We start from the raw sequence: 25,908 nt of genomic DNA on the forward strand, positions 1-25,908 counted from the left end.
CTGAGCAGCAGCTTGGCAAAATTATCGACTTCGCGACAACTAAGTCGAATATAAGCAAGGACCTGAAAACGGCCTTGCTTCGGCTTAGAGCGACTGTCGATGAGGCCAAGCAGGAGCACGCGGTCGCGTTGCTGGCTGCAGCAGCGGCGGAACCCGCAAAGGAGAAAGCGTCTAAGTTTACACAAACGGAGGCCTTCTCCTTCGCGGGTAGTCCGAAGAAAGTGGAAGCGAATGCTCGCGACAAAAGCGACAAGCATTCGCAGAAGCGGGCGAGGCAGCCGTCAGGTGAGGAGCTGTCTGGCGGCGCCCGCAAGGCCAGGCGTATAATAACCCCGAAAGCCGGTGGTAACGCTGGAAAGTCGGACCCCAGCCAGGGTTCCCGGAAAGCTGGGAAGGGTGGGCCTGAAAAGGCCGGCCCGTCCCGGAATGATGGGAACAAGGGGTTGCGACCAATGGTGGGCCCTCAGCAGCCGCAGAGCAGGGCGATCCAAGGAGAGGACCCTCCTTGGACAAAGGTAGAGCGGAAGAGGAAGAAGAAGGGGAATCCGCAGGTAGAAGTGCAGGTCGCCAAGCCAAGGCGTAGGAAGGCAGGTGCCAGGCGCGAAAAAGGTGACGCTATCGTCATCAAGACCGAACAGTCGAAATACTCGGACGTCTTGAAGGCGATGAGGTGCGACGTCAAGCTCGAGGGTCTTGGAGCCGACGTACGCAGTATCAGACGTACTCGTACGGGCGAAATGATCCTGGAGCTTAAGCGCCAGAAGGATCACAAGGGCGCCGCCTACAAGAGGCTGGCAGAAGAGGTCCTTGGAGATGGAGTGGAGGTGAGGGCTCTTACGCACGAGGCGACTCTGAAGGTCAAAGACCTAGACGAGATCACCGAAGCGGAAGAGCTCGTCACGGCACTGCGGCAACAGTGCGATGTTCAGGTGGCCGCCACAGCCGTCAGGCTGCGGAAGGGGCCAGCAGGGACACAGATAGCTCTGGTTCAGCTACCTGTGGCGGATGTTAAAAAGTCCGTTAAAGTAGGGAGTATTAAGGTGGGCTGGTGTGTTTGTCACCTGACATTCCACGAGCCACCTGAGGTTTGCTTCAGGTGTCTGGAACCAGGACACAAGTCGTGGGACTGCAAAGGCCCCGACAGGCGCAAACTGTGTAGGCGATGCGGCGCTGAAGGTCATAAGGCCCAAAGCTGCACGAGTCCGCCCATCTGCATGATCTGTACCGGGAAAACCTCGAAAAACAGACATGCGATGGGTGGTCCAGGGTGCCCGGCCTTTAAGAAAGCCGCAGTGAGCAACAAATCACAGTGCAGGTAACGCAGCTGAACCTGAACCACTGTGATGCGGCTCAGCAACTGCTTTGTCAGGCGGTTTCTGAGTGGGAGACGGATATCGCCATCATTTCGGACCCATACCGAGTACCCGCCGGCAACGGCAACTGGGCCTCGGATGGGACCAGGAAAATGGCGGCGATATGGACGACGGGTAAATACCCCGTGCAGGAGTTGGTGTCTACTACCTATGAGGGCTTCGTGGTCGCCAAAGTAAACGGGGTCTTCTTCTGTAGCTGTTATGCGCCTCCGCGGTGGCCGATCGAGCGGTTCACGCAAATGCTGGACCGCTTAACGACCGTGCTAACAGGGCGAAGGCCGGTGGTAATAGCGGGTGACTTTAATGCCTGGGCTGTGGAATGGGGAAGCCGTTTCACGAACCAGCGGGGTCAGATCCTGCTAGAAACACTGGCCATCTTAGATGTCGACTTGGCTAACGTCGGTACCAAGAGTACCTATAGTCGAAACGGAGCGGAGTCAATTATTGACGTCACCTTTTGTAGTCCTGGCCTAACAAGTAGTTCGAACTGGAGAGTAGATGATGGCTACACTCACAGCGACCACCTGGCGGTTCGCTACAGTATCGACTACAACAACAGCAGACAGCGGATAGAAGAAGAGGCGGCTAGGCCAAGGCCAAGCCCTCGTAGGTGGAAGACATCATACTTCGACGAAGAGGTATTTAGGGAAGCGCTCCGCCGTGAGCGAAACTTACTCGGTTTAGACGGCGACGAGCTGGTAGCGGTGCTCTCACGTGCGTGTGATGCGACCATGCCTAGGAGAGTCCACCCTAGAAATGGGAGGCCACCGGCTTACTGGTGGACCGACGCGATTGCGGACCTGCGCCGCGCCTGCCTACGGGCTAGGCGGCGGATGCAGCGAGCACGATCAGAGGAAGAGCGAAACGAACGGCGGGTGGTGTTCGCCGCTGCAAAAGCCGCGCTCAAGACCGAGATAAGAGCAAGCAAGAAGGCCTGCTTTGAGGGTCTCTGTCAGAGTGCCAATACGACCCCGTGGGGTGATGCCTACAGGATCGTTATGGCCAAGACGAGAGGTGTGATGGCTCCTACAGAGCAATCTCCAGAGATGTTGGAGGGGATCATTGGAGGACTTTTTCCGCGTCATGATCCTAGTCCTTGGCCTCCTTTCGTAGGACAGCCGGGGACTGGGGCTGGCGATGAGGAAAGGGTCACCGATGTGGAACTTGCGGGGATAGCTAAGTCCCTTAGCGTAGGTAAGGCCCCAGGTCCGGACGGAGTTCCGAACCTGGCCTTAAAAGTAGCTATTGCAGAAGCTCCCGAGATGTTCAGGTCTGCTATGCAGAAATGCCTGGACGAGGGAGTTTTCCCAGAAGCTTGGAAGAGGCAGAGCCTGGTACTATTGCCAAAGGCGGGGAAACCACCCGGAGACCCGTCGGCATATAGACCAATATGCTTGATTGACACGGCGGGGAAGGTGCTCGAAAAGATCATCCTCAATAGAATGTTGAAGTTCACTGAGGGCGTAAATGGTCTCTCGAGCAACCAGTATGGCTTCCGGAAGGGGAGGTCCACCGTAGACGCTATCTTGTCGGTTACAAAAACCGCCGAGAAAGCACTCGAGCCTAAGAGGAGGGGAATTCGCTTTTGCGGGGTAGTGACTCTGGATGTAAGGAATGCATTTAATAGCGCCAGTTGGGCTGCTATTGCTGATGCGCTCTTGCGTCTGGGGATACCGGAGTACTTGTACAAGATTCTCGGAAGCTACTTCCAGAATCGCGTACTAGTATACGACACGGAGGTGGGTCGGAAGTGCTTTCACATAACCTCAGGAGTCCCGCAAGGTTCCATCCTGGGTCCGGTGTTATGGAATGTCATGTACGACGAGGTGTTGAGGTTAGAGTACCCAGTGGGAGTGGTGATTGTCGGATTTGCCGACGATATTACGCTCGAAGTCTACGGTGAAACGATCGAGGAGGTGAAGTTGACTACCGACCACTCGATCAAGGTTGTGGAGGCGTGGATGCGGTCCAGAAAACTGGAGCTGGCTCACCACAAGACAGAGGTGACGGTTGTTAACAACATGCAGTCGGCGCAGCAGACGGAGATCAGTGTAGGAGAGTGCACTATCCTGTCGAAGCGCTCTGTCAAGCACTTGGGCGTGATGATCGACGATAAGCTTACCTTCGGTAGCCACGTCGATTATGCCTGTAAAAGAGCCTCCACAGCTATTGCGGCACTGTCCCGGATGATGTCCAATAGCTCAGCGGTGTACGCCAGTAAGCGCAAGCTTCTGGCTAGTGTTGCTACGTCCCCGAGTAGCACACATGTTCTACATAGATCTATGCATCTCTTATATGACCAAATTCAGTCATATAGGAGTTACATAAACTTGTATACAACTTGTGTGCTACTAGGGTCCATACTTAGGTATGGCGGCCCGGCGTGGGGTACCGCGCTAAGTACTGAATGCTACCGACGGAAGCTGGAAAGTACTTACAGGCTTATGTGTCTGAGGGTTGCAAGCGCGTACCGTACCGTGTCACACGACGCTCTCTGTGTCATTACTGGTATGGTGCCCATCAGCATTCTTATCAGTGAGGATATGGAGTGCTTCGAAATGCGCGGCACAAGAGGCATACGCAAGACTGTCAGGATGGCCTCTATGGTCAAATGGCAGCGCGCGTGGGACAGTTCCACCAAAGGAAGGTGGACCCATAGGTTGATACCGAGGGTAGATAGTTGGATTAATAGGCGCCATGGGGAAGTTTCATTCCACCTGACACAGGTCCTTACAGGTCATGGTTGCTTCCGACAGTATCTACACCGTTTCGGGCATGCGGATTCTCCCGAATGCCCAGTGTGCAATGGTTTAGAGGAAACGGCGGAACACGTTTTGTTCGTGTGCCCGCGTTTTCGCACAATGCGTGACCGCATGCTTGCCACATGCGGGGAGGACACAACTCCGGACAACTTGGTCCAGAGAATGTGTAGGGATGAGATTAGCTGGAATGCCGTTTCAACGGCTATCACCCATATCGTCTGGGAGCTACAAAGGAGGTGGCGCGTGGACTCGGAGAATGGCTAGTCCAGATGCAGTACAAGAGGTGGTCCAGGGGTTCGAAGTCGGCTTCGTAGGTCATACCGGTGCCCTGCGGTCGAGATCGACCCTTACAGCGATTAAGTGGCCGCGGAGAGGAAGTCCCGGTAGCGGTGCTGTCGTGGCGTCAGTCTACTGGGTTGGATCTGAGCCCGCGGTTGGAAAGGGGTCCCCGGCAAGGGTCGGGGTAGGTGAGACCCTGCTGTCTGCAACCTACGGATGCAGCTGATAAGGCCTGAAGGGTAGTGATACCCTTGCCTTCAGCAGGTCAGATCGGGTTGCATGTGGGCATCAGTTCTTGATGTCCGCTCAGCAGTAGGGCGCGGGCGGGGTTGACCCTGCCCGCCTTCCGAGGACAAAGGGAGTGGCGAGGACCACTCGGGAAACTGGCTAAGCGCCAGCATGCTATCGTGATGGACTCTCCAGTGCGAGTCATCGATGTTCGTTGCTGCTAGGCTACGGCAGCTAACCTTGAGGGTGCGATATGCACTAGCCCCTCTCTGAAGCAATACCTTCTTGGTGGTTCCGGAGAGACGTAGGGTTTGGCGACCATAGGAATGTGTTTTAGTGGGTCGAGGAGAGAGTAGTCCTGGCTTCTACCGGCATTGTAGAAGACGGCCTCATCCCCACACTACCCTAACCTTCCTGTTAGGGTGTCTGATGAGCAGATTTATCCCCCTATGGTTTAGAAGGAAAAAAAAAAAAGGGGTATTTCGGGAGGCGCTCCGCCGTGAGCGAAACCTACTTGGTTTAGACGGTGAAGAGCTGGTAGCGGTGCCCTCGCGTGCGCGAGATGCGACCATGCCTAGGCAAATTCACCCTAGAAATGGAAGGTCACCGGCTTACTGGTAGACACAAGCGATTGCGGACCAGCGCCACGCCTGCCTACGGGCTAGGCGGCGGATGCAGTGAGCACGATCTGAGGAAGAGCAAAACGAACGACGGGTGGTGTTCGCCGCTGCAAAAGTCGCGCTGAAGACCGAGAAACTGCAAGCAAAAAGGCCTGCTTTGAGGGTCTCTGTCAGAGTGTCAATACGATTCGGTGGGGTGATGCCTACAGGATCGTGATGGCCATGACGAGAGGTGTAATGGCTCCTACAGAGCAATCTCCTGAGATGTTAGAGGGGATCATCGAAAGGCTATTTTTCCGTCATGATCCTAGTCCTTGGCCTCCTTTCGTAGGACAACCGGGGACTGGGGCTGGCGATGAGGAGAGGGTTACCGATGTGAAACTTGTAGGGATAGCAAAGTGCCTTAGCGTAGGTAAGGCCACAGGTCCGGAGGGCCTTAAAAGTAGCAGAGGCTCAAGAGATGTTCAGGTCTGCTATGCAGAAATGCCTGGACGATGGAGTTTTCCCAGAAGTAAGGAAATATGAAAGAGACAGAACCTATTCTTTGGCTAAAGGCGGGGAAACCACCAATCAGCATATAGCCAATATGCTTGATCGACACGGCGGGAAAAGTGCTCGAAAAGATCCTCAATAGAATGTTGAGGCACACCGAGGGTTTAAATGGTCTTTCGAGTAGCCAGTTCGGCTTCCGGAAGCGGGGGTCGATCGTAGACGCTATCCTCTCTCTCTCTTCTTGGCGTAACGTCCTCATTGGGACAAAGCCTGCTTCTCAGCTTAGTATTCTATGAGCACTTCCGCAGTTATTAACTGAGAACTTCCTCTGCCAATGACCATTTTGCATGCGTATATCGTGTGGCAGGCACGAAGATACTCTATGCCCAAGGAAGTCAAGGAAATTTCCTTTACGAAAAGATCCTGGACCGACCGGGAATCGAACCCGTCACCCTCAGCATGGTCATGCTGAATACCCGTGCGTTTACCGCCTCGGCTATATGGGCCCGTCAGACGCTATCCTGTCGGCTACAAAATCCACCGAGATAGCGCTCCAGCGTTAGAGAAGGGGGATTCCAAGGGGGATTCGTTACTGTGCAATAGTGACTCTGGATGTAAGGCAGCATCCATTTATTACGTAATGCTAAAACGGCATTTTTTTTACTCTCTCCCTCCTCCCCCCTCTCCGTTACGCTTTTTTGTATGAAACCTCGAAAATTTTTGCATGGGCCGTAACGCTTGACCACACTCCCCCAACTTCCTATAGCGTTACGTAATTTGTGAACGGCGCCTAAGGAACGCGTTCAATGGTACCAGTTGGTCGGCTATAGCTGATGTGCTCCTGCGTCTGGGAATACCCGGGTACCTGTTCAAGATTTTCGGAAGATACTTCCAGAATGGAGTATGTACTGGTTTTTCGACACAGAGCTGGGTTGGAAGTGTTTTCACATAATCTCAGGAATCTCGTTAGGGTCCATCCTGGGTCCGGTGTTATGGAATGTCATGTACGAAGAGGTGATGAGGTTAGAGTACCCTGTGGGGTGTAGAACATCGGCTTCGCTGACAGCATTACGCTGGAAGCCTACGATGAATCGATCGAAGAAGTGGAGTTCACTACTGCACACTCGATCAAGGTTGTGGAGGCGTGGATGAGATCCAGAAAACTGGAGTTGGATCACTACAAAACTGAGGTAATGGTTGTGAACAACCGGTAGTCGGAGCAGCAACCGGTTTCACTATCACGTCGAAGCACTCCGTCAAACATTTGGGAGTGACGATCAACGATAAGCTTACCTCCGGTAGACACGTTGATTACGCCTGTAAAAGAGCTTCCACAGCTATAGTGGCAATGTCCCGGATGATGACCAATAGCTATGCGGTGTATGCCAGTAATCGCAAGCGTCTGGCTAGTCTCGCTACGTCCATACTAAGATATGGCAGCCCAGCGCGGGGCACGGCGCTAAGTACGCGCTACTGTGGTAAGCTACAAAGTACTTATAGGCTGATATGCCTGATGGTTGCGAGCGCGACGGCACAAGAGGCTTACGCAGGGCTGCCAGGGTTGGGGATGAACCAGCCTCGGGCTGGATTTCCCCATAATAAAGAGCTAATAATAATAATAATAATAAGGACTGCCAGATTAATCTCCAAGGTCAAACGGCAGCGCGCGTTGGACAGTTCCACCAAAGGAAGGTGGACCCACAGGTTGATTCGGTGGGTAGATCGTTGGGCAAATAGGCACAATAGGGAAGTAACATTCCACCTGACTCAGGGCCTTTTGGGCCATGGTTATTTTCGACACTATCTATAAACTCTACATAGCTTCGAGCTTGCGGGTTCTCCCGAATGTCCGGTTTGTGCTGGTTTAGAGGAAAAGGCGGAACACGTTTTGTTCGTGTGCCCGCGTTTTCGCACAATGCGTGACCGCATGCTTGCGGAGAGGACACAACTCCGGATAATCTTGTCCAGAGGATGTGTACTATACATTGTGTAGGAATGAGATTGGCTGGAATGACGGCTATCACCTACATCGTCTTTGAGCTACAAAAAAGGTGGCGCGTTTACTCGGAGAATGGCTAGTGCATACGCGATACAAGAAGTGATCCTAAGGTTCGGAGTCGGCTTCGTAGGTCTTACCGGTGCCTTGCGGTCGAAATCGTCCCTTACAGGTGACTGCGGGGAGAACATCCTGGCGTCGATGTACAGGGTTGGATCCGAGCCCGTGTTTGGAAAGGACTCCCCGGCAGGGTCTGGGCACGTAGAGGCCTCATGTCCTTCTGTGTGCTGGATGACTTGCGGGAAGGTCAAATCGCTGTGCACGCGGTATCCATTCTTGGTACTTTTGTGCAATTGGAAGCAGGCGTGGTGTCGACTCTACATGCCTTCCGAGGACAAAAAGAGTGGTACGGACCACTCAGGAAACTGCCTAAGCGCCATCATGCTACCTTGGTAGACTCCCCAAAACGAGTCATCGATGTTCGTTGCTGGAGCCTACACAGCTAACCTTGAGGGTGCGATATGCGGATATGCACTAGCAACTAGCTTCTCTCCGAAGCAATGCTTCCTTGGCAGTTCCAGAATAAGTAATGGGAATGTTGTTCAGTGGGTGGGTTGCTCGAACAGATAATTTTTGTGCTGCATCTCCAGCTGAAGTCAAAAGGTTAACAGAACCCAGGCTGCATTGCCAGCTAAGCACACAACTGTTAACTGGCAATCTTTATGATCAACTGGCCCTTAGAAGCCTGATTCATGAACTTGTGAAGGCCAGAGCTATGCTGGTCGCTCCTTCCACACCAATTTTCAACGTAAAAAAACGTAATCAACCTAAACAGAGTACAATAATTTGCGTGAATCAGAAGTGTTTGTATTCGATTGACCATTTCGCTTCTCCATTCCTTGTTTATCAAATCAAATTTGCCGAGCCGGATTCATTCATACATTTTCAGTATTTCTTTCATCTTTATTTTTGAAAAACAACAAATTCATCTGGCCGCAACGTTTTCCTTCGGCAGCAACTTTTCTTCTTCGAAGGATTTGCGTGAAAGTGCAAAATTTCCCATCGCAACCAGATGGCAACGGCAAGCATCTGTTATCCCGTTGAGGCAGAGAAATTTCTCCGAACTGAAACAAAAAGCTTTTGGGCGTTGACTGTGTGCTGTTGGAATTGTACTTTATGAAAAACTTTAAGGAGCTGTGCTTGTTAGTCTTTTCCGTTCGAATAAAGTGAACAAAGGCTGATACCATACCAGATACGTGCAATTAAAAAGTTTGTTACAAAGTGAGTGCGAACTTCCGTCTAAGTAACATAATTTTTGGATTATCATCGCAAAAAACGGGAAAAGTTGCCATAAGTTTTAGCGTTTGACATTTAAGCGGAGCAATTTAAATTCCGTGTCGGCCGCCCTGGCACCCAACAAGTTGTTGGCAACGGGCGGCAATTCAATCGCGTTGTCACATATTCTGATGAATTGCGCGGAAAGTTGATACTGGGTTACTAACTGGTTGCTGGGTGGTTGTTAACGACATATTTTGCGCTGTTATTACGCTTTCCTTTGGATCTTCGCTACAGCTTCACACTATTTCTAGCTGTGAATATAGTACAGTTGGATTCATTATTGCGTTGGACCATGCAGCGGAACGGAACAGTTCACTATAAAGCTGTTTTGCTGGATCGTTGAAGCAAAAAATTCCAGACGACTATGAAGGAATTCCTCTTTATTACCTCGTGCGGCATGACGTTAACCATTATCTAATTCGAGCCAACCACGTAAGACATCGAATATATATATGGAATGATGATCCTTACATAATTCAGTTATTAGTGATTTATTACAGATATAAAACTATTTTGAAAGTCAAAAAGTTTGGTACAAGGATTTATCCTATATGTAAGTACAATCAAGAGCAGCATTATTGCAACTGTTATTGAAGTTTAATTCAAAAAAAAAAAAAAATGAAATAATTTGCAATTTATTTAAAAGACCTTTTTTGCCCAATGCCGAGACTGAATCATCGAGTCATAGTGGGTAAACAAAGGACCAAAGGACTCCGAGTTGGAAATTTCATCCTGTTTGCGGTTTATTAGTCAAGCCATAGCATCGGCATTGTCTGGCCATTATCACTTTTCTCTCTGGGAAACCTTTGGCCTGACGCTGTTGTATGCTGATGGAAAATGTTATATCCCTACCCTGATTGGTTAACCCGAATAAAATGATGTCAAATTATAAATTTACAATATATAAAAATATATTCTTCGTGAGATTATTGACAGCATGATACATCAATGGTACAGAGAGTCGTATTGATGATAGCAGTAAACATTTTCGTAGATATCATAGCATAATTTGTAAACCTCCATTCGGGATTGCAGCCTTTCTTATCTGTTTGCCCAATCGATTGCCAAAGCTCCACCAGGAAGGTCAGATTTCCGGTGCTGTGTGAGTCGAGTCGTTAGCCATCCATCTGGGTGACTACATATAACGCCCATACCATCAAACCAACCAGAGGGCACCAACGTAAATACCAATTAGGCTAATTGGTTGGCAGGTTGACAATAAGTTTGCCAATGTGAGACGAAGAATGATGCGACACGGATGAAAGGGTCTGTGTTATCGCTATACGTTTTGCTTTGATCAACGCAGGTAACACATAAAATCCATTATGTGAATGATAGATTATGCTGCTTACGTAGTTGGGAGTGAGAATGGGAAACTTTGTTGAAGTTGGTTGTTGATTAACGAGTTTTTCATCTTTGGAAGATAGCAAATCTGTTGGACGTCAGGTCATAGTGTAGAATTGAAGATGTAGTCAAAAGTAAACTTTATATAATTTGAATAAATATGTGTTTTCTAATACGCATTCTACTGACTGAATGGAAATCGCATTTTTTTTGTCGAATAATAATTCTGAATCTGAAGCACATATCACTTTTCTGGAATCGGTATTAATTGAGAACAGTTTTTTTGGTCCCAAGTTTGCTTCATTTCTTTTAAATTTTTCTCCGCCTACAGTGATAGGGTTCTGGTTCTAATCGAAGATTTTTTTCTCAATCCTCGGCTTTAGTTCGATTGTGCACAATTCAAAATTTATCAAATTTGAATTTTTTCACTCATTATGGAATAGATCTACGTGATTAGATAGATTCTTCTTTGAAGTGGCAATTTTTAGTCTTTGTTATTCACGTTTTTTCCATTTCACCTCTGGGTAATGTGTCATGTGAAAATCGTTTTTGTTTTTTTTTTTGTTAGTGTGCTCTGAAACAAACATTTTCTATAGTAAATATTTTTTCAGGACTTGCAATGCATGTCAAAACAAATACACATCAAGCAGAATTGGACAAACAATATGATTTATTTTCGATGATAGGGAATTGAGCTTTCTTCAACTTTTAACGCATTTTTTATATCCACTTCCATCAATTTTTTTGAAAACGTAATTATTTTGTTGAACATAAAAAGATTTAAATGAACCAATGCTTTTCTTCAAGGGTAAGGCCTAAAGTGGGCCTTAAGTAGGAAACATCGATATTTGCATGTTTTGTCACAAGGTTTGCAACAGCGGTTTGCGAAACGGTGAGTCGCGAAGAAGATTGTCCAACATAGCTTTGATCCTAACAAGTTCCTGCCTCATGCTTCCACGGGTCAAGCGATGACAAAAACCGCCAGCTAAGAGTTGTGTGCTTAGCTGGTAGTGCAGCCTGGGCACTGTTGTCCTTCTGACTTCAGCTAGATTGAGGAGGTACGTCTTGAGCGTCTGTTCACCAAGGAGGTGCGGCTCAAACAGCGTCTGTTCTGGCATCCAGCGGCTGAGTATGAAATGCTGTATCGCGTCAGATATACCTAAGGAGACAGCTCCTTCAACGCGATGTAGGCAGCGTGACCCCGGTGAAATAGCCTGCTGAAAATCTTCTTCCACCTGGAAAAGCAATGGTAGAGTAAACGGATTGCCCCAATAACAGCAGGCTCGGCAACGAATTAAAGACAACGATTGGAAAGTTGGATCATGGAACGTGAGAACATTGAATGAATTCGCACGTGTTGGGCTCCTGGCTCGGGAACTGCAGAAAGTCGGCGTTAATGTGGCAGCTATCCAGGAGATACGCTGACCCAAAACCGGAGAACGCGAAATCCGAGCGGTGGATACCATCACCAGCACTTCATTCATGTACCACATCTACTACAGCAGCGGGAATAAGGCAGAACCTGGAGTTGACTTCAAAGTGATCGAGAAGCAGATGAAGCGAGTTATTCGGTGGATGCCGATAAGCGACCGAATCTGTGTGTTGAGGATGAGAGGCAAATTCTTCAACTTCAGCCTGACCAGCGTCTATGCGCCAACGAAAAATAAGCCCGATGACATGAAGAATGAGTTCTATGAGAGCCTTGATACGGCCTACTACAGAGAGTGTCCAAAACGAGATGTCCGATGACTATTACGACTCGTAATAGTCATCGGAGGTGCAAATGCGCAGATCGACAGAGAAAGTCATTAACCATTCCAATGACTTGACCGGAATCTTCATTCCGGTACCAACGAGATAATGGTCAGCGCCTTGTGACATTCATTGCTGCTAGCGTGATGGCAATCAGCTGTACCTACATCGCACGTAAGAATATCCGAAAACACACCTGGCGTCACCCGATTGGTGAAACATGCTCCCAGATAGACCAAGTGCTGGTCGACGGGCGACATTTTTCGGACGTCATAGATGTGTAGCTCTACAGAGGCCCGTAAAATCCAGGCTGCAAAACGGTGAGTCGATAAGGAGAGCGTCCAATATAGCTCTGGTCCTCACAAGTTCCTACCTCATGCTTCCACGGGTCAAGCGATGACAAAGACCACCAGCTAAGAGTTGTGTGCTTAGCTGGTAGTGCAGCCTGGGCACTGTTGTCCTTCTGACTTCAGTTAGATTGAGGAGGTACGATCCGAGCGTCTGTTCACCAAGGAGGTGCGGCTGTTCTGGCATACAGCGGCTGAGTAAGAAACGCTGCACCACGCCCAGCCAATGTGGTAGCCAACTCAGCGTGGCCGTCCCAGTGTTGGTTGGAACGTTAAACAGAACTGGCACGATGGCCCTCCGGCGAGACAGGAGTGTTGGCGTAGGCCCAATAAGCCACCCATAAAAATCCCCATTGCGAATAACATAGGAGAAAATACGACTCGATACAATCGGCAAAGACCCACGCGACGAAATAAGGACTACGATTGGAAACTTGGAACATGGAATTGCAAGTCACTAGGTTTCGCAGGATATGACAGGATAATCTACGACGAACTACATCCCCGCAACTTCGACATCGTGGCGTTGCAGGAACTTTGTTGTACTGGACAGAAAAGGTGGAAAAGCGGGCATCGAGCGACTACCTTCTACCAAAGCTGTGGCACCACCAATGAACTGGGAACAGGATTTATAGTGTTGGGCAAGATGCAACAACGTGTGATCAGGTGGCTGCCGGTCAACGCAAGGATATGTAATACATAATGAGAGTTAAGGGCAGTTTCTTTAACTACAGCAACATCGACGTGCACTAGACGCAGTTAGAGTAAACATACGATGGTTGCTTGCCGCGGGACGTGAAAATCGTTGTCGGCGACATGAACGCGCTGGTATGAAGAAAGGAAATATACAGACCGGTAATCGGGTAAAACAGAATGCACGCCGTATCGAATGATAACGGCCTCCCGTGGTATGGTAGTCCGAATCACTTTCTTCCCTCGCAAAGATATCCACAAAACCACCTGGAGATAACCCGACCATCAAACAGAAAACCAAATCGACCACGTCTTAATCGACGTTTATTTCTTCTCGGATATAATCAATGTTCGCACATACCGCAGTGTGAATATAGATTCGAATCACTACTTAGTAGCTGTATACATGCGCTCGAAACTTTCGACAATTATCACCACGCGTCGAAGTCAAACGACGCGGCTCAACATCGAGCAGCTGCTTAACGTAGAAGTGGCTCAAGACTACGCGCAGCAGTTATCAGTGGCCCTACCAACGAAAGAGCAGCTTGGCGCAGCTACAGTTGAAGATGGCTGGAGCGACATCCGATCCGCCATAGGTAGTACCTCGGCTACAGCACTAGGCTTCGCGACTCCGAATCACAAAAACGACTGGTACGACGGCGAATGTGAACAGTTGAAAAACGAGAAGAATGCAGCATGGGCGAGAATGCTGCATCACCGTACGAGAGCGAATGAGGCACGTTACAAACAGGCGCGGAACAGGCAGAACTCAGTCTTCCGGATGAAGAAGCGCCAGCAGGAAGAACGAGATCGCGAAGCGATGGAAGAGCTGTACCGCGCTAAGGACACACGAAAGTTCTACGAGAAGCTGAACCCTCAGCCTTGCTGGATGGTTACTATATCGAAATTGCAACTGAAATAGCCACACATATATAGCACCAAAGAAATCGTATTCAATGCACGAAACAGGCATATACATACTAAAGTGGAGGCCATATCGAAACATATATACGATTACTGCGATTCCATCCAACATAATTTACGATTTCTCGAAAAATTTCTACGATTTCCCTGATTTTATCCGTCTAAATATACGATTATGCATGATTTTATTGCGATTGAGAGTACCAATATACAGGGGATGGCCAAAATGTTTGGGATAGGCAACTTTTTTTTCTCTCACAAAAAAGTTCAGCATGCTATAACTTTTCATAGAGCGCATCAAAAAATCTCAAATTTTGACTGTTTGTCGACCTATTATATGTGCATCATTGGTACAAATTTGGGCTTGATTGATTAATATTTCGCAAAGTTAGAACCGTTCGGGTAAAACACCTTTTTTTAGACAACGCATTTTTGAGCTGTCATATCTCGGAAACCAGTAAACCGAATTGAATGAAATTTTGAACGAACACTAACAATATGTAAATGCTTCACAAACTATTAAAACATAGATACTTTTTAAACGTTGAAAAAAGTTATCATGGATTGACACTTTTTGGACTTTTCTCGAAAAAATGTAATTTTTTTACATTAATGTGAATAAATTTTAGTGTTGATATCCAAAGATTTTCCACTTCTGTTCTCAAATCATCTCTAATCAGATATATTAGAGCCTATTTAGATTGAAGGAAAAACACATTTAATAATTTTTGTGTGGTATTGTTAATTTTACTTATTTTCCTCTATATGGGTAAAAATTTCAACCCGATATAACTTAATTCGCCGTGAGAAAATATTACATTTTATAACGTCGTATTGAGTATCAATATATTGTTGATAAACGTTGAAAAATTCATTCAATTTGGTTCACTGGTTTCCGAGTTATGACAGCTCAAAAATGAGTTGTCTAAAAAATAGTGTTTTACGCGAACGGTTCTAACTTCGCGAAAAATTAATCAATCGAGCCCAAATTTGTACCAATGCAATGATGCACACATAATAGATTGACAAACAGTCAAAATTTGAGATTTTTTGGTGCACACTATGAAAAGTTACAGCATGTTGAATTTTTTTGTGCGAGAAAAAAAGTTGCCTATCCCAAACATTTTGGCCATCCCCTGTACGACTCAAGATTTTCAAAAAAAAATCAATTGGTGTTCAGTGGGAATCGAACTTAGGTCCTTTATTGAGAACTGCGCGTTATCTCTATTGGCTATATTGCCAAGTTGAAAATAGAGAGTTCAAAGTGAATGGCATGAAAATGAAACGAATAAAAATTAGCATGATACGGTGCGAGACTTGTGGTGGAAGCGTTGTTGTTGTGCATTGAGTGGCACCAAAAGTGGTGCCGTGCAAGAGGCCCGAAATTCACATCGTTGTTGGAATCTATATATCACTTATTGTAAGCCATCGACTTGTATGAAAACCTATATATTTGGTTGAAATTATTGCTACCATGGTTGGAATGTGTCAACAACAACAAAAATACAAATTTGTGATGAATACTATTTTTCCTTTTTCTCCATCATACAAATATGTAAACAAAACCATTTACGATTCACGAGATTAAGATTCGACTATTAAAAGTGCAGTAACAATCATATGCGACTGTAAAAACGAATATACGATTTCTACGATTTCATTTACTACGTATGCGACGCAAGTGTGACGCAAACGATCAATATACAACATTGTTATAGTTGTATACGATTTCACCGATTTTCATCATATATTTAGGTAGCAAGCTCGATTTAGCAGATTCATATACGATGTGAAGCGACGATTTCCACGATTCGAAGAAATCATATATACGATGCTAGCGAACTTGCAGCTTTACACCAAGAATGTAGGTTTTTTCACGATTCTATCCGATTCTGTGCGATCCTACCGATAGTATCTCGCACCTTTTATGATCGGAGACGACTATATGAAACAAAATCACAATTGAAATTTAAATTGGCATGAAATGCGATTTTTCGCAATAATTGTCAACATATATACATATTATTATACAATTCTGATTCAATATATGAATATATACGATTTTTTCACACAATGATTTACGATATATGGTTGGCTGGGCCGCTCGCGCAGAGGCTTTGTGCCACAAGCTGGCATGTGCCGAGATAATCACGGGACAATTCTCACGAGCGAGCGTGAGGTGGTCGACAGGTGGCGGTAGCATTACGATGAGCACCTCAATGGCGACGTTGCAAGTACCGAAGGTGGCGTGGTAACAGATCTTGGAGTATGTGTACAGGACGAAAGACTTCCGGCCCCTGACCTCCAAGAGATTGAGGAGGAGGTTAGCCGGTTGAAAAACAACAAAGCCGCTGGAGCAGATCAACTACCAAGCGAGCTTCTAAAATACGGTGGAGAAACACTGGTGAGAGCACTACACTGGGCCATTACCAATATTTGGGAGGAGGAAGTATTACCGGAGGAATGGATGGAAGGTAATCGTATGTCCCATCTACAAAAAGAGCGACAAGTTGGATTGCGGGAACTACTGCGCGATCACACTACTGAGCGCTGCCTACCAGATACTCTCTCAAATTTTATGCCACCGTCTATCACCGATTGCAAGAGAGTTCGTGGGGCAATATCAGGCTGGATTCATGGGTGAACGCGCTACAACGGACCAGATGTTCGCCATCCGCCAGGTGTTACAGAAATGCCGCGAATACAACGTGCCCACACATCACTTGTTCATCGATTTCAAATCGGCGTATGATACAATCGATCGAGAACAGCTATGGCAGATTATGCACGAATACGGATTCCCGGATAAACTGATACGGTTGATCAAGGCGACGATGGATCGAGTGGTGTACGTAGTTCGAGTATCAGGGACACTCTCGAGTCCCTTCGAATCTCGCAGAGGGTTACGGCAAGGTGATGGTCTTTCGTGCTTGCTGTTCAACATTGCTTTAGAGGGTGTAATAAGGAGAGCCTAGATAAACACGAGTGGGACGATTTTCACGAAGTCCGTTCAGCTGTTTGGTTTCGCCGATGATATTGATATTATTGCTCGTTAATTTGAGACGATTTCGGAAACGTACATCCAACTAAAGAGTGAAGCCAGGCGAATCGGATTAGTCATTAATGTGTCGAAGACAAAGTACATGATGGCAAAGGGCTCCAGGGAGGAATCACCGCGCCCACCACCCCGAATTCATATCGACGGTGATGAAATCGAGGCGGTTGAAGAATTCGTGTACTTGGGCTCACTGGTGACCGCCGACAACGACACCAGCAGAGAAATTCAGAGGCGCATTGTGGCAGGAAATCGTTCTTACTTTGGGCTCCGCAGAACTCTACGATCAAATAAAATTCGCCGTAACACGAAGTTAACTATCTACAAAACGCTGATTAGACCGGTCGTCCTCTATGGGCACGAAACATGGACTCTATGTGCAGAGGACCAACGCGCCCTTGGCTTTTCGAATGGAAGATGTTGCGTACCATCTACGGCGGAGTGCAGATGGAAGACGGGACTTGGAGAAGGCGAATGAACCACGAGCTGCATCAGCTGCTGAGAGAACCAACCATCGTCCATACCGCGAAAATTGGGAGGCTACGGTGGGCGGGTCACGTCATCAGGATGTCGGATAGCAACCCGACTAAAATGGTTCTCGAGAGTCATCCGACCGGTACAAGAAGACGTGGAGCGCAGCGAGCTAGGTGGGTCGACCAAGTGGAGGACGATCTGTGGACCCTACGCAGAGTGCGCAAATGAAGACTAACTGCCATGGACCGAGTGGAATGGAGGCGGCTACTCTGTACAGCAGAGGCCACCCTGGCCTTAGCCTGATCGGTAAGGTTAGTAAGTAAAATCCAGGCGCGAGATACATTTATAAGGAATTCCTCTACAAGTTCTGTTTCAATGGATGTCTGGATTTCTGTAAGATTTTTTTTTCTGCTGAAGCTGCCTGGAAATGAGTTTTCTTACCATCCTGTTGAGAAATTTCTCGGTTAGAAGCCATCTTTTGTAATCGGCTACAAATACTCACAGATATTTCACAGAAACCCCTGTCAGCAAGTTCCTGGAAAAAAATAAAAGAAATTCTCATGGGTTTCCGTAAAAATATCTTCAGGAAGTTTCGTGAAATTATTATCTGAAATCCTATCTACAAATCATTCAGAGATTCCAGAAATAACACAAAACCTTTCAGAAATAACAAAACAAATATCAAAGTGTTCCAAAGTTTTTCTTTAAAAAGGCTTCGAAAACTTTTCAGAAAATTTCAAAGCTCTGGTGAAAAATTTCTATCGTAAATTTGCCATAATTGACTCCAGGGATTTTGCAAGAAATGGCACCAAGTTCCACCATTGTTTCTCCACAATATTGCTCATGATCGCATAGTCGACGTAACCACCATTGACATTCACAAGCTAATATCCACGGCATTCACAAGCTAATATATATAAAGATATATCTAGCACATATGCATAATTATTGTGATCAGTTATATTCAATAGAGCACAAGATCTAATCACTAGCTAGATGTCAATGTGAAAAAAAGCTTAAATTTTCCATAATTCATTGTTAAAATTTCAAACATGCGTTGAAAAGTACAGTGACGCTTACGTCAACTATGCGGATATGGGCAGAATATTTCTCAAGACCCATAGTATAGACGCCATGTAACATTTTGGTTTTTTGTAAGACTTTAAGCAGACTATTTGTTTTTTTTTCCTTAAATCTCTGATTGTCTCCAAAATTCCCTAAAATTTATATCTTAATTCAATTTTTAGCATTCAAGAAAATTGATAAAAACTGATTTTTAATGCCTAAGTTGCACGAATGTCTAGGGTTTTTGACCCCATTCCTGGCACCTCAAGTAAACAAAATTGTGCATCATCTACATTCACAACGAAACGATCGTTTTCGTCCACCTCTTTCATCTGAATCAGATACCTTATTGCGTGTTAGCAGTGTTAGCAGTGATTGTTGTGAAGATTTTCTGCCGGAAAGTTGATTTTGAACGAGTTTACTGCACCTAGTCCAGCGCCAATTCTCGGCACCAGTGCCGAACTTCCAGAAAAATCAAATGGGAAATCATTTCGACATCCATCTTTGTACTGACGAAGTGTACCCGTCTGCGTGTGATAAATATTTTGAGCACTTCCCGCATAACAAAATACAGTTTGTCATATTTTCCAAACAGTAAGTTTGTTCTAACTGTTACTGTTACTTTAAGACTAACTTTTGGTTCCCTGTTCAACAATATGACGCCTGACGCTGTTCACTGTAGAGAACGTTTTTGATATCGTATACCAACTAGTAACAGTATGTGTTAGTGTCTGCACATTGTTGGACGTTATGGAAATAAAACTCGTGAGAAATGGTGACACCATGAGATGACCTTAAGACAAATGGTATGTGCTCACAGTAGCGCAACACACTAACACATATGAATTTCACAATACAGTACTTATGCTCAACAATCTGTCAGATGGTTACCCACATTTGTATTTGTAAGTGGAATATTCTACGATTTGCCGCTGCGCTTTCTGTTAGATTGTTGACAAAAAAATGTAAAAAGTGAAAATCGAGTTGGGAAAATACTCAACATTCTCTTCTCATTCATTTGATAGCTTGTTTTCCGTCGTTTATTTAATCATCCGTGTTTTTGAAATCGGTGTGCTAAAAATATCAAATTTAATACGGAGTGACTACTATCAACGCGAGCTCAATAATTGAAAAATGTTGTCGATTCCTCTGTGGCAGGTGTCCAGCAACAGAACTCAGGTAATTCATAATTCGATTCACAAACTAGACATTTTGATTTTACTTATTTCAGTTTATCGCTGTTCAGTACATCTACAAAGTTAACAGTTTGGAAGCGTTGACCGGATCTTAGGTACGATGAAACCGGATTGGAATCGAACCAAGAGTTACGTGCAACACCAAGTTAATTGAGTTGAAGTGAGAAGTTTTTATTTATTGAAAATATTGACTCGTGGAATACATGTACATGAACCATAATCTTGTTTGATTTGATTATTTAAGAAAGAAAAAATATTTTTAAATGGTTTAAATACAGAAGAACCTCGAGAAGAACCATATGCCATACGTTTAAAACACCATGAAAGACCATAAATCAATAATAACACATACATTGTGATTATCTCCCAAACTTATTGTAAAACTGTTCTGAACCCATTTGCTATGCAGTGAATTGGGTTTTTAAATTAGGAAAAATATATTGATTTTTTGATTTTATACAAAAGAGCACCTTTTTCTGAACCACCATGATTTTTTTTCAGATTTTTAGAATTTCATTTTGGTACCTAAAATCGCTTTCGAAGAGATTTTTCGAAATCACCTTTTGACAGCTGGCCAACTGCTTGACAGCTCCGCCCAGTACAAAATACGACGAGGGGTGATTCGACAAATCGCTCCCATACAAATTTCAAACTTATTTTTAAATAGGTTCCCGAGCACCAAAATTCATGAAAATTTGGATTTCGGCTCAGTTTTGCATGCAGATTCTGAATATGGAATTATCTCAACACCGCTAAAGAAGCCAATTGTCTGAAAAACTGGATCATATATTGACCATATCCTTTACTGTATTGCGAAAAATTTGTTCGGGAAAATGAGCGATTTTTTATGGTAACTTATCTTAACCGCCTATTCCACATACTGTAAATTGGCGGGTTACCATTTGTCAAACTGGCAAATATGTACATAGAATGGTAAGCTTACTGTTAGCTCCGATAGTCTGAGAAATGGTTAAATGACAATTGCTAATGGTTATCTACAGTATGGGAAACATTATATTTACTGTTTGTGATTATGCGGGTTGTGCGGCTTCAGAGTGAATGTGTGGCTAATTGACTGTGGATCCCATTGCGGAGATGTTGCGGGAAGTGCGTTTGGAAAACATGCAGCAAGCAATATTTTGATTTGTTTTGCTGTGAGGTGCTGGGAATTGACGCTGGTGCCCAAGTAGTTCGAAACTCTATGATATGAGAAACATTGAAGAACAAAAAACATGACTAAAAACGCATAACTACAAGATCAAGTTGGTATTACAGGGGACCAGCGAAAGGCAAAATCCCCGTAGCTCACAACAAAAGCACGTTCAAAATTGTTTGTGCTGAAAATTGTTGCATTACACAATTTCTTACTAATTTATTTACTATCTCCGCGTTGTCGTGTAATTTCGAATGATTGTACGCTAAAATTTTGATAACATTTTGCTAGATTTACACGTTTTACTTAAGTAATAACCAGGCCCCTGGCATCAATGAAATTTATCGTAGCCAACATCTAACTGCCTTATACTCATATTCGTGCAAATTGAAACGAGCGTGTAATCAACAAACGCGGCTTTTGTTTGATGTTGTGAGCCACACACGAAATCACATTCACAATGCGTATTTGTTGGTTTGCTTTATTCAACAAATCGCATGCTCCTCTTACCGTCCATTAATATTAAAGCGAGTTTGAAGTGTTTTGTGATCATAAGCGGTGGAAAAAATGATTCCAAAAACTGATCAACAAACCAAAATAAACGTTAAACAAAAATTGTTGATGTTTTCGCATTTGACAGTGGGCGCTATTTATTAGCGCCAAAGACATCCTGTCTACCATGATTCCAATGCATTGATATAGGCCGTGTCAGGGGCCTGGTAATAACTTACGGTAATGACTAATTCGCAAATGTCGTGCACATCCCAGATCTGTCAGAGTGCCCAAAAGTGTCAATTTCCCAAACATGTATAATTCATGTGGACTACGGCACATCTATTCGTGGTTGACGTCCGTGTTGCCCCGCTGCAATTGACCAATCCAAATTCCTGTGTGGTAGTGGTTTGTGTTCAGATTTCCCGTGTTAATCTATCTGTAAGAACTTTGTAAACATCTTTTGTTCTCGCGTATATGGATAGGCTTGCATTAGGTTTCGTGAGACATTTTTTGGACAACTCAATATTATGTTTGAGTGGTTTGAAGTTTGTCATCGTTTTCGAGATTCTGCAGTTTTTAGGTATCCGAAATTAAACATACTCGGGTTTTTTTTGGAAAATGCTTCAGTATCGCCTTTGTGAATTTAAGTGGCAATGACTTTTAGAATTTCTTTGGCAATCCATTTGGATCCTTTTCGACAATTTCTTTGAAAATATTTTCAGTATCTTTAGGCACATTCTTTCAAAAATGTCATCGGTAATTCATTCACTCGAAAATCATTTATTTCAACAATACTTATCTTGGGCATACTTTCTGTAAATCTTTCCTACTTCAATACCTATTGGAATTCTGTAGGCAATGTTTTTTAACAATCTCTTGTCAATCCTTTTGAAAATTCCTTGGAGAAGGAATTAACAAAATTATTTTGTGAATTTCTTCTACCATTTCTATGAACTCTTCCGACAGTCCCTTCGTGAATTCTTCAGTGATGCCTCTAGAAATTTCTACAGCAGTTCCTTTGCAAGCGTTTTCAGTAATTCCTTTGAAACTTGCTTAAAAAAATAATTTTCTTCGTGCATTAGCTGAGACTCGCCACGCTGACCTTGTGCATGCGTACGTGCCTGTCTGGGTCATAAGGACGCCAATGCACGAATGAGGTTAACAATTTCATCGACAATGCTTTTAAATATTCTGCAAACAAATATCTTTTAGAAAATGCTTTGGAAAATTCTTCAGCAAATCGTTCACAATTATTTTGACAATTCCTTCAAAAATTGCTTCGCCAATTCTTTTGAAAATTCCTTCGAAGTCCCTCAGCAATTCTTTTGAGGAGCCTTCAGAAATTCTTGCAGGAAATACTCTGACATTGTCTTTGAAAAACCGTTAGGAAATTAATTTTATATTCCCCACTTTGTGAACAAAAATAATAATGGAGTCTCATAATGAGTTAGTAGTAAACACGTTCAATCCAGATTTATATGAGGTCCATAACAATAAAACACTTACCGTAATTGCCTACATAATCGGCTGCTATTTAACTAACTGAAGACATCTTCTGCAGTCTCGTAATCCGCATCAAACTAAAGTTCTTGGTAATAATCAACACATCACTCACGAATACAACTTTTGCCACGATGCGTTGCCTAATTGGCGCGACATTAACGAACTCATGCGAATCCTAGTGGTACATCAATCACCTCTCCGTCACGAGAACAAGCGCCTACATATGGGCAAAAACTTTCACTCGAATTAAGCAGCGAGAGCTGTTTGTGGTGGTAAATGATACACTGAGCTGCTCTGGCAACACGCACCGTGCGAAGGGATTCACCGTGGCCACCGTCGCCACTTCAATTTAATCCATTTAATTAGTGGCGTAACATTAACCATCAGCCAACGGACTTCTGGCTGGCTGCTTTTGCTGATGATGTTGACCGAAACGGTTATGGTCTGAAATGTAGCGCCATCCGGAAAATTCGCATCTTTCACTAGACGTCTTCGGTTGTCAACGTCGCACTTGCCGACCGACGAATCCCATAGAGGTGCCAATGAGGGAAGGGACGGCCCTACGGGCGGTTGGAAAAATCAATATTTTCCTTTGTACACACACGTTCGTTAACTACTGCGGCTGCTGCAGCCTCCAAGCTTAGCAAGATCCTGAGCCGTAGTAGTCGCCGTCGTCGCGGGCCAGACAACAGTAAGTCAACCGGTGGTAACCGAGGTCACGGGATGAATACACAATGCGAGACACGCGTCTAGCAAGGCGGAGTTCCCGAGTCCTACTGATGGACGGACGGGCACGTTCGGATGAAGCTCCTGTTGCGCTTTCCTTCCTTCGGACATGAACACTCGGGAGGGGGTGCTCATTTTCATTCGAGTTACTGAGCTGCTTGGGGTCGGCCTCGGCAGTGCAGTGGCGTGAATGTCGTTCGGATTTTTCCAGGAAATAGGAATGAAACTGATGGCAAGATTAATAGATAAAATCGTTCTTTATAATGATGTTGTGAAGGAAATGGGACAACGCATGAGATTCTGTAGAGCACGTGCGGCTCTATGACATTTGCGAAAATCTTTACGCGTTAATGAAGAAAAAGTTGTTGCTATTTCGTTTCGGTTTTAGCCGAGGGAAAAATGTTATCTTCAGATAGGTTTTTACGTAAGCAACTGGTGGTGCTTGATTCGTCAACAACGGATCAGATTAGGAATTCTATCAACCACGGTAGCTGGTTTAATCTATCATATGGTTTCTTCAGTTTTCTTTTAATTTTTGAGCTGGTGATGCTCGAGCTTCATACCGTGTATAAGTGTTCCGGCACAGATGTCCTGAAGAAAGTTGATAGTTCAGAATGGTTCATGATTCCTGGAGTATGATACGAGTTTTGGGAGAAAAGTGGTGATTTTGGTTGTTTTTGAAATTACTTACATGCTTTCAGTCATGGGCACCCACGGTGGTGCAGAGGGCCGAATTGAAAGATTTCCATCCTGGGCGATTGCCGGCCATCGCCATGACCTGTGGCCAGGTCAAATTTCTGTCTATTGATGAAGACCTGCAGCCGTTGAGTGTTCTCCACTGATACATACCAGGTTTCACTGGCGTATAGCAGCACAGATTTCAGGTTCGAGTTAGAAATTCGGATTTTGGTGCGTCGACTGATCTGGTTGTTTTTTCCATACATTTCTTGTATTCGCAAAAGCAGCCCTCGCCTTGGCCCTCGCCTTCTGGATCCGTGCACCTATGTGGATCTTGGTGCCGTCATCGGTCGCCATTTGGCTACCAAGATACAATTGGAAGCTTTCAACATTCTCCACTGTTTGCCCAGCTACCGTAAAGCTGGAAGGGTTGACCGTGTTTACATCCAACGATTTGGTCTTGTTGACGTTGAAGGTAAGACCTGCCGATGAGGAGCGATTGGAAAGATCATCGAGCTTGCTCTGCATATAAGATCGTCTTTGAGCTAGGAGAGCAACGTCATCAGCCACTTCGAAGTCGTTTAGGTGCTCCATGGTAATGGGTTGCCACAGCAATCCACGATTTGGTTCACGGTTAATCGCACCACCCGAGCAGAAAAGAATAACAACAAAATAACATATCGAGATATTTATCTTAAATAACATTATACCGCGATATGCCCTTCATATGGTGGACGTAAGAGGCAAAATTACAAAAATGAATACCATAATTTTGTATAAATAACACTTGAAAAATAACAAGCCATGTTATTTCAATAATGAATGCATACAATAAATTTCAAGTGATCTATTGGTTATCCAGAAGGTATGAAATAGCCAAGTAATAACATGTCTTGCTATTGAATTGAATATTTTTCGATAGCTCCATGATGTAATAACAAATCTTGTTATTCAGTTATTTTCCCAGCTAAATCAATAATACCACACCAATACCTAACTTTGTTCAACTACCTACATTTGTTATTGTGGTGTTCTCATAACATTGCGTAGAATAATATAACAATACCAACTTGAGATATTGGAGCACAGGTTGCTCTTAGCACGGAATTTGTAAGGTATGCCCTTCTGCTCGGGCAACCAGGATCTCGTCGATTACGATGAGGAACAGTTGCGGTGATAGTATACATCCTTGCCTCACTCTAGCAATGACCCGGATGGGATCGGACAAAACACCGTTGTGCAGTACTCTGCACGAAAATGCTCTGTACTATTCTTCAATGAGGCCGATAACTTTCTCAGGAACTTGCGCCTGAGGGCTTCCCACATGTTTCCGTGATTGAGACGGTCGAAAGCTTTTTCGTAATCAATGAACAACCAGGGAGAGAGACTCTTGTAATTTATTGATTTGCTCCAGA

The 25,908-nt window shown here is 45.0% G+C and overlaps 2 protein-coding genes across 3 annotated transcripts in view; both read right to left on the reverse strand.

Moving 5' to 3' along the window:
- The window catches only part of LOC109621277 (synaptotagmin-2), a 135,158-nt gene extending 111,279 nt beyond the window's left edge, over nucleotides 1-23,879 (reverse strand). Inside the window, exon 1 of the mRNA XM_029859382.2 lies at nucleotides 23,093-23,879. The gene's annotated coding sequence lies outside the window, so the exon portion shown is untranslated. The remainder of the gene's footprint in view (nucleotides 1-23,092) is intronic.
- Nucleotides 1-25,908, reverse strand: part of LOC109397554 (serine/threonine-protein phosphatase 2A activator) — a 205,608-nt gene that overhangs the window by 140,925 nt on the left and 38,775 nt on the right. The gene's annotated exons all lie outside the window — the stretch shown is intronic.

The sequence above is a fragment of the Aedes albopictus genome, chromosome 2 (assembly GCF_035046485.1).
Source record: "Aedes albopictus strain Foshan chromosome 2, AalbF5, whole genome shotgun sequence".
In the NCBI taxonomy this organism is placed as follows: Eukaryota; Metazoa; Arthropoda; class Insecta; order Diptera; family Culicidae; genus Aedes; species Aedes albopictus.